The sequence below is a fragment of the Tupaia chinensis genome, unplaced genomic scaffold (assembly GCF_000334495.1).
Source record: "Tupaia chinensis unplaced genomic scaffold, TupChi_1.0 Scaffold000288_2, whole genome shotgun sequence".
NCBI lineage: Eukaryota > Metazoa > Chordata > Mammalia > Scandentia > Tupaiidae > Tupaia > Tupaia belangeri.
This window is the reverse complement of record NW_006159773.1, coordinates 2,443,079-2,449,803: the sequence shown is the minus strand read 5'-3', so window position 1 is coordinate 2,449,803 and position 6,725 is coordinate 2,443,079. Positions and strand designations below refer to the sequence as shown.

Genomic DNA, 6,725 nt, shown 5'->3' with positions numbered 1-6,725 from the left:
AGGTTTCACTATTTTATTCAAGTTTTATTTTAAGTGATGTTAATTACAGCATTTGAAGGGCAGGATCTAATTCCACACAAAATGGAAGACTCTAGAATGTATCCATTGAACTGCTAAAAAATAAATTGTGTGGTGAGAATATAACAGACGTCCAATTTGGATTCCGAGTTCTGTCACCATGTGATTACAACCACACAGACTCTTCCCAGCTTGCAGCTGGAGCTCCTGGAAGCTATCTCATACTCTGGTGCAAGGGCAAAAAAAAAAAAAAAAACCACAACACAAGAAGGAATTAAGTCCTAAATTATTGGCTTCATCACACATACCCCCTCCACCCCAAAATGGCACATAAGAAACAGCTACCACACCCAGTAGACTACTTTGGTGTAAAGGAAGTGATGATGGAGTGGGGTGGAATAGGTCATAAAGATCTGTCTAAAAACGTCCCTTTCAGGGGAACCAGCAGTTAGCCTAGTGGCTATGTTGCTGGACTCCCACGTAGTCGACCGTGGTTCGCGTCCCGGACCCGGTGGCTTAAAACTCACGCCAGGCACGTGTGCGTGCATGCCCAAGATCCCGAGAGGAGAATGGAGGAGAAGGGATTGCGGCGTGACCATCCCCCCTGGGGGGGGGGTGATTTCTCGCTTTCTGTCTCTATGTCTCTGTCTGTCTGGCGAGCGTATGCGCCCTAAAAAAAGAAAAAAAAAAAGTACCTTTCAGAGGGGATTGTACACACCATCAAGCAAATGAGCCTCTTATCTATTAAGGTTAGGAAACTAAGGTTCAAGTCTCAGGAGGTCACAATATCTTTCATGTACTCAATAGGAACTTAACAAAGTACTTACATAGTATCAACTTCCACTTGCAACCGTTTCTAGATTAAAACAAACAAACAAACAAACACCTGGCATCTCTAGGAGGGCCACCATGATCCCCCCCTGCCCATGCCTATAGCTGAAATGACCTTTTTTTGGAATTGGGTGTCTTCTGTACCTCTAAAGGGTAACACCTTAAAGCTTAGTCGTCTTTACCTGGAGGTCTAACATGATATTTAGCCATACTTGCATCCCAGATATACAACATTAAAAGGTACACTGAATTCTGAAGGTAGCTATGCTTGCGAAACAGTTTTAAAATGAAAGATTGTACAGTATTCATTTATGCTTGAAATTCCAGACCTAGACCAAGCTTGTGGCCACCATCTTTGACCTTCTTGCCATCCAGCAGAGCTGACAGCGGTTAGTTTGATGCCTGGCTTTAGGATCTGAGTGCATCCTAGGCCTATCAGACTGGGGTTGTTCACTTAAGCTGAGAAACAGGAGAAACAGGCGTTGGGGTCGATCTGATACTTGGCTGCTATTCCAAAGCACGTGTTACTGTTTCTGGCTGTCCCGGCGAGATTGACCGACCTTCTTGCCATCCAGCAGAGCTGACAGCGGTTAGTTTGATGCCTGGCTTTAGGATCTGAGTGCATCCTAGGCCTATCAGACTGGGGTTGTTCACTTAAGCTGAGAAACAGGAGAAACAGGCGTTGGGGTCGATCTGATACTTGGCTGCTATTCCAAAGCACGTGTTACTGTTTCTGGCTGTCCCGGCGAGATTGACCGCAGTCTCAGGCTGCTATTCCAAAGCACGTGTTACTGTTTCCGGCTGTCCAGGGGAGATTGACGGCAGTCTCCAACTTTTTGTTCACCTTCTGGTAAATGGATCCACCAAACTCTGTCCCGTCATTCACGTTAGTGTGAAACTGGAATCAGTCTTGTAGCCACCGCGAAGTTGCTCTGGGTCACTCGGGACTTCGCAGTCTCGAAATGCATCAGGTAGCCAGCCAGCCAGCCCTCGTAGCCCAGCACCAGGCTCCCCGGATGGAAGGCATGGCAATGTCAAAATCCACGTCCCGGGAACCAGCAGTTAGTGTAATGGCTGTGTTGCTGGACTCCCATGTAGTCGACCACGGTTCGCGTCCCAGACCCGGTGGCTTGGAACTCGCGCTGAGCGCGTGTGCGTGCGTGCCCAAGAACCCGAGAGGAGAATGGAGGACAAGGGATTGCAGTGTGACCATCCCCCCTGGGGGGTGATTTCTCGCTTTCTGTCTCTGTGTCTCTCTCTGCCTGTCTGGCGAGTGCATGCGCCCTATGGCGAAAACCTCTCCAAAAAAGAAAAAAAAAAATCCACGTCGCAGCCCAGGTTGATGTGTCCCCGCTTGTAGCCTGTCTTGATTTTTAGCATTTTTTGCCCCCCCACCCCCACCCCCGTGTTAGGTGAGAAGGAAGAGTCGAAGGTCAGCTTCAGTCCAGGGCAAGCTGGTCTTCCACGGCGATCTCGGTGCCTAGCGTGTCATCAGTGTCCACTTCTCCGGAAACGTCAGGCCGGATTCGGTCCGTCTGTACTTGGTTTCCATTTCGGCCCTTCACTTTGGTTATCCCAGGGTTGGCTGAGCCTGAGCTGGTAAATTCCAATCCATTCTCAGACTTTGTTTTCAAATCGAGCTTTATTAGGCCAAACCCGTAGCCCTTGGTGAAGACATCCCTGGCAGGCTTGCCCAGATAGACGCAGGTGGGAGGCACAGCCATCTTCTGCTCGGAGATGGTGGTGGCCGGCACGGCAGCTACGGTGGAGGGTGATGCTTTGCTTTCTTATTTCAACTCTATTCTTGCTTTTTCCTTCTTTTTTTAAAGTGTCTTTTATGTCTATTTGTACCATACTCTTTGCATTTTGGTGTCTTTTGTTGGTTATTTCACTGTTTAAAAAGGCCTCCAGATATAGCACTGAAGTGCTGTCTCATGTTCCCAAGCACAAGCGACTGATGTGTCTCAGAAGAGAATAGGTGTGTTTGATAAGCTTCACTCAGGCATGAACTTTAGTGTGTTGGCCTTGAATTTAAGGTTAATGAATTAGCAATATTTACTAAATAAGATATAGTTCAATAGAAACACAGATAAAACAAGGTTATATATTGTTTGGTTGATGAATATGTGACCAGAGGCTTGTGGAAACCTATCCTTATTATTTGTCTTAAGAGCAATGGTTCAATATTGGCTAATTGTTTGTGACAACTTTATGGAATCAATTACTGCAGGTGATTAAGAATGAACTGTAGCTGGAGGTTTACTACAAGCAATGTGTTTCCAGTGAACCAAGTTCTTAATACATTTATAAATATAAAATTAAAAGCAATGACCTATATGATTGTTGTGCAATAATATTCCATTATTATTTCAATTTGCATTTTTCTTATCACTTATGAAATTGAGTATTTTTTCAAAGGTTTATTGGCTATTCAGATATTACTCTTTTCAATTGCCCACTCGATCTTTGGCACATTTTCAATAGATTGCTTTTTCAATAGTTTTTCAGGAACTTAAAAAGATTATAGCCTAGAGGGCCAGCAGTTAGCGTAATGGCTTTGTCGCTGGACTCCCATGTAGCTGACCGCGGTGTGAGTCCCGGACCCGGTGGCTTAAAACTCACGCAGGGCGTGTGTGCGTATGTGCCCAAGATCCCGAGAGGAGAATGGAGGAGAAGGGATTGCGGCATGACCATCCCCCCTGGGGGGTGATTTCTCGCTTTCTGTCTCTATGTCTCTGTCTGGCGAGCGCACGCGCCCTATAGCGAAAAAAACTCTCCCCACCCCCCAAAAAAAAAAGAATAAAAAAGAAAAAAAGATTATAGCCTAGGGGGCCAGCAGTTAGCGTAATGGCTTTGTCGCTGGACTCCCATGTAGCTGACCGAGGTGTGAGTCCCGGACCCGGTGGCTTAAACTCACACTGGGTGCGTGTGCTTGAGTCCTGGACTAGGTGGCTTAAACTCACCCTGGGCGCGTGTGAGTGCATGCCCAAGATCCCAAGAGGAGAATGGAGGAGAAGGGATTGCGGCATGGCCATCCCCCCTGGGGGGGTGATTTCCCGCTTTCTGTCTCTCTGTCTCTCTCTGTCTGTCTGGCGATCGCACGTGCCCTGTAGCAAAAACCTCTCAAAAAAAAGAAAAATTGATTATAGTCTATCTATTAGTTCTTGGTCAGTTATATGTGTTCTAAATACCCTCTCTTTTTGATCTTTTTTTCTTGCTTTCTTTATAGTATTTTTTGAAAAGTATAGCTTTTTTAAAAATGAATTATTTATTTTATTATTTTTTCACATGAATTTTGCCAGAGAAAGCAGAGAGAGAAAGAGGAGAGTGAGAAAGCAAGCCAGCAGGTCTGAGACTCGAAAAGTGGTTTGTTACGTGGGAATTCCAGAACCTTAACCACCGTGCTACCTGCTGGCCCCTAGGCTTTTAATTTATTGTTAAGTAATAGATTCATTCATCTTTTCCTTTATGTTCATGATGTTTGTATCTTATTTAAGAAATCCTTTTCTGTAAAAAACTATGGAGATATTTTCCTATGCTTTACTTTTTATAATTAGATCAATAATTCATCTGGAATCTATTTTTGTGTAAAGTGGTCACTATTTTTAATACAGTGGTTAATATTTTTTCCTGTCTCCCCATATGGATAGCACCATTCATTGAAAAGCTCATTTCATCCACTCTTGTACAGTGTCACCTTTGTCACAAGTCAAGCATCTGTGTGTGTTTAGGTTTGTTTTAGAAGTCTTTGTCTGTTTTTGAGGTGATGCCAAATGATCTTAATCACAGTAGCTTTATAATAAATATTGTATGTAACTATTCTGACTTTATTCTTTTTCTACAAAATAATCTTTGCTATTTTGGGTCCCTTACTCCTTTGCGTTTCCATTTTAAAAATTTAGATGTAGTTGTAAATTCTCATACACAAAAAAATGGTGAGATAATAATTGTGATTTCATGTAATCTATCGTTTAAAACTGAGAAGAACTGAAATCTTCATAATATTTAGTTTTCAAGTCCATGAACATGGTATATCATTCTATTGATTTGGGTCTTCTTTAGTGTTTCTCAATAAAATTAATAATTTTCATTATAAGACCCTTTTCTTACAGAATTTGTGACAGATTAATTCTTTTTTTTTTTTTTTTGGAGAGGTTTTCGCTATAGGGTGTGTGCGCTCGCCAGACAGAGAGAGACAGAGAGATAGAAAGCGAGAAATCACCCCCCAGAAGGGATGGCCACGCCGCAATCCCTTCTCCTCCATTCTCCTCTCGGGATTTTGGGCGCACACGCGCACGCGCCCGGCATGAGTTTAAGCCACTGGGTCCAGGACTGGAACCGCGGTTGACTACGTGGGAGTCCAGCAACATAGCCATTACACTAACTGCTGGTCCCAGATTTATTCTTAATTATTCATTCAATGCTATTATAAATGAATATTTATACTTTTTGTGATTTTGAATTACAAAATTCAAATAGTAGAAATGCTCTTTCCTTTTGCCACTGTGGCCACAGCATGAGTATGTTTAGGCTTCAGAAGAAGCTTGCCTCTAAGTGTCCTTCACTGTGACAAAAAGAAGGTCTGATTGGACCCCAGTGAGATCAATGAAATTGCCTATGCCAGCATCTGTCGGCAGACCTGGAAGCTGATCAAAGATGGGCTGATCATCTACAAGCCTGTTACTATCCATTCCTGGGCTTGGTGCCAGAAAACACCTTGGTCTGCCAGAAGATCAAGCATATGGGCATCGGTAAGCAAAAGGGTTTGGCCAGTACTAGAATGCCAGAGAAGGTAACCTGGATGAGGAGAATGAGGATTCTGGGCTGGCTGCTGAGAAGATACCGTGTATCTAACAAGATTGACCACCACATGTATCATATCCTGTACCTGAAGGTGAAGGGGAATGTGTTCACAAACAAGCAGATCTCATGGAGCACATCCACAAGCTGAAGGCAGATAGGCCTGCAAAAAGCTCCTGGCAGACCTGGATGAGGCCCACAGGTCTAAGACCAAGGAAGCACGCAAGTGCTGTGAGTAGTGCCTCCAGGCCAAGAAGAGGAGATCATCAAGACTCTGTACAAGGAGGAAGAGACCAAGAAATAAAGCTCCATGCCTCTTGTCTGTACTTTGTTTAATTGGCAATTACATAGATAATTATTTAAATAAAACAAGACTTTACCTGGAAAAAAAATATGGAAATGCAATTGCTTTATTTGTTTTATATCCAGCAATCTTATTACTAAACTCCCATTATTATAAATTTAATTTAATTATAAATATTCTATGGATTATATAAATAATTCAATAATGAAAATTTTGTTCTTAGACTGATTGATTACATGCTATACTTTGTCACTATAACTTCCATGTTTCTTAGTTTTTCTTATTTTCCTTATCCACCTTCTGGATAATTTCTTCTGACCTATGTTCTAGTTCAGTAATTCTTAATATCTGTCTAATCTAATGTTAAACCCACTCATTGCGTTTTTAAATTAAGTTACTAAAGTTTCCTAGAAGTTTCACTGGTTCTTTTTCAGGTTTGCTTGATTCTAGTGTAAATATATATATATATATATTTCCTGCAAATATTTTCAAGTTTGACTTTCATTTTTTAGAACAATATTCTGTGTCTGGTAACTCCTTTTCTGAAGTTTTTGTAGATATAGTTTTTTCTTTTTATAAACAAATTATTTTATTTAATTTTATTTATCATTATTATTTTAAATTTGGTACAGGGCTCACCAGAGAAAGAGAGCAAGAAAGCAAGCCACTAGGTCCAGGACTCAAACTGTAGTTAATCAATGTGGTAGTCCAGTGCCTCAGCTATCACACTACTTGCTGGTCCTTCTTGGTATGGGGGGTGGGTTTTCGTTCT

General features: G+C 42.3%; 1 pseudogene; it reads right to left on the bottom strand.

Moving 5' to 3' along the window:
• Nucleotides 1-1,158: 1,158 nt before the first annotated feature.
• LOC102476870 (voltage-dependent anion-selective channel protein 1-like) lies at nucleotides 1,159-2,591 on the bottom strand (annotated as a pseudogene).
• Between the last annotated feature and the right edge of the window lie 4,134 nt (nucleotides 2,592-6,725).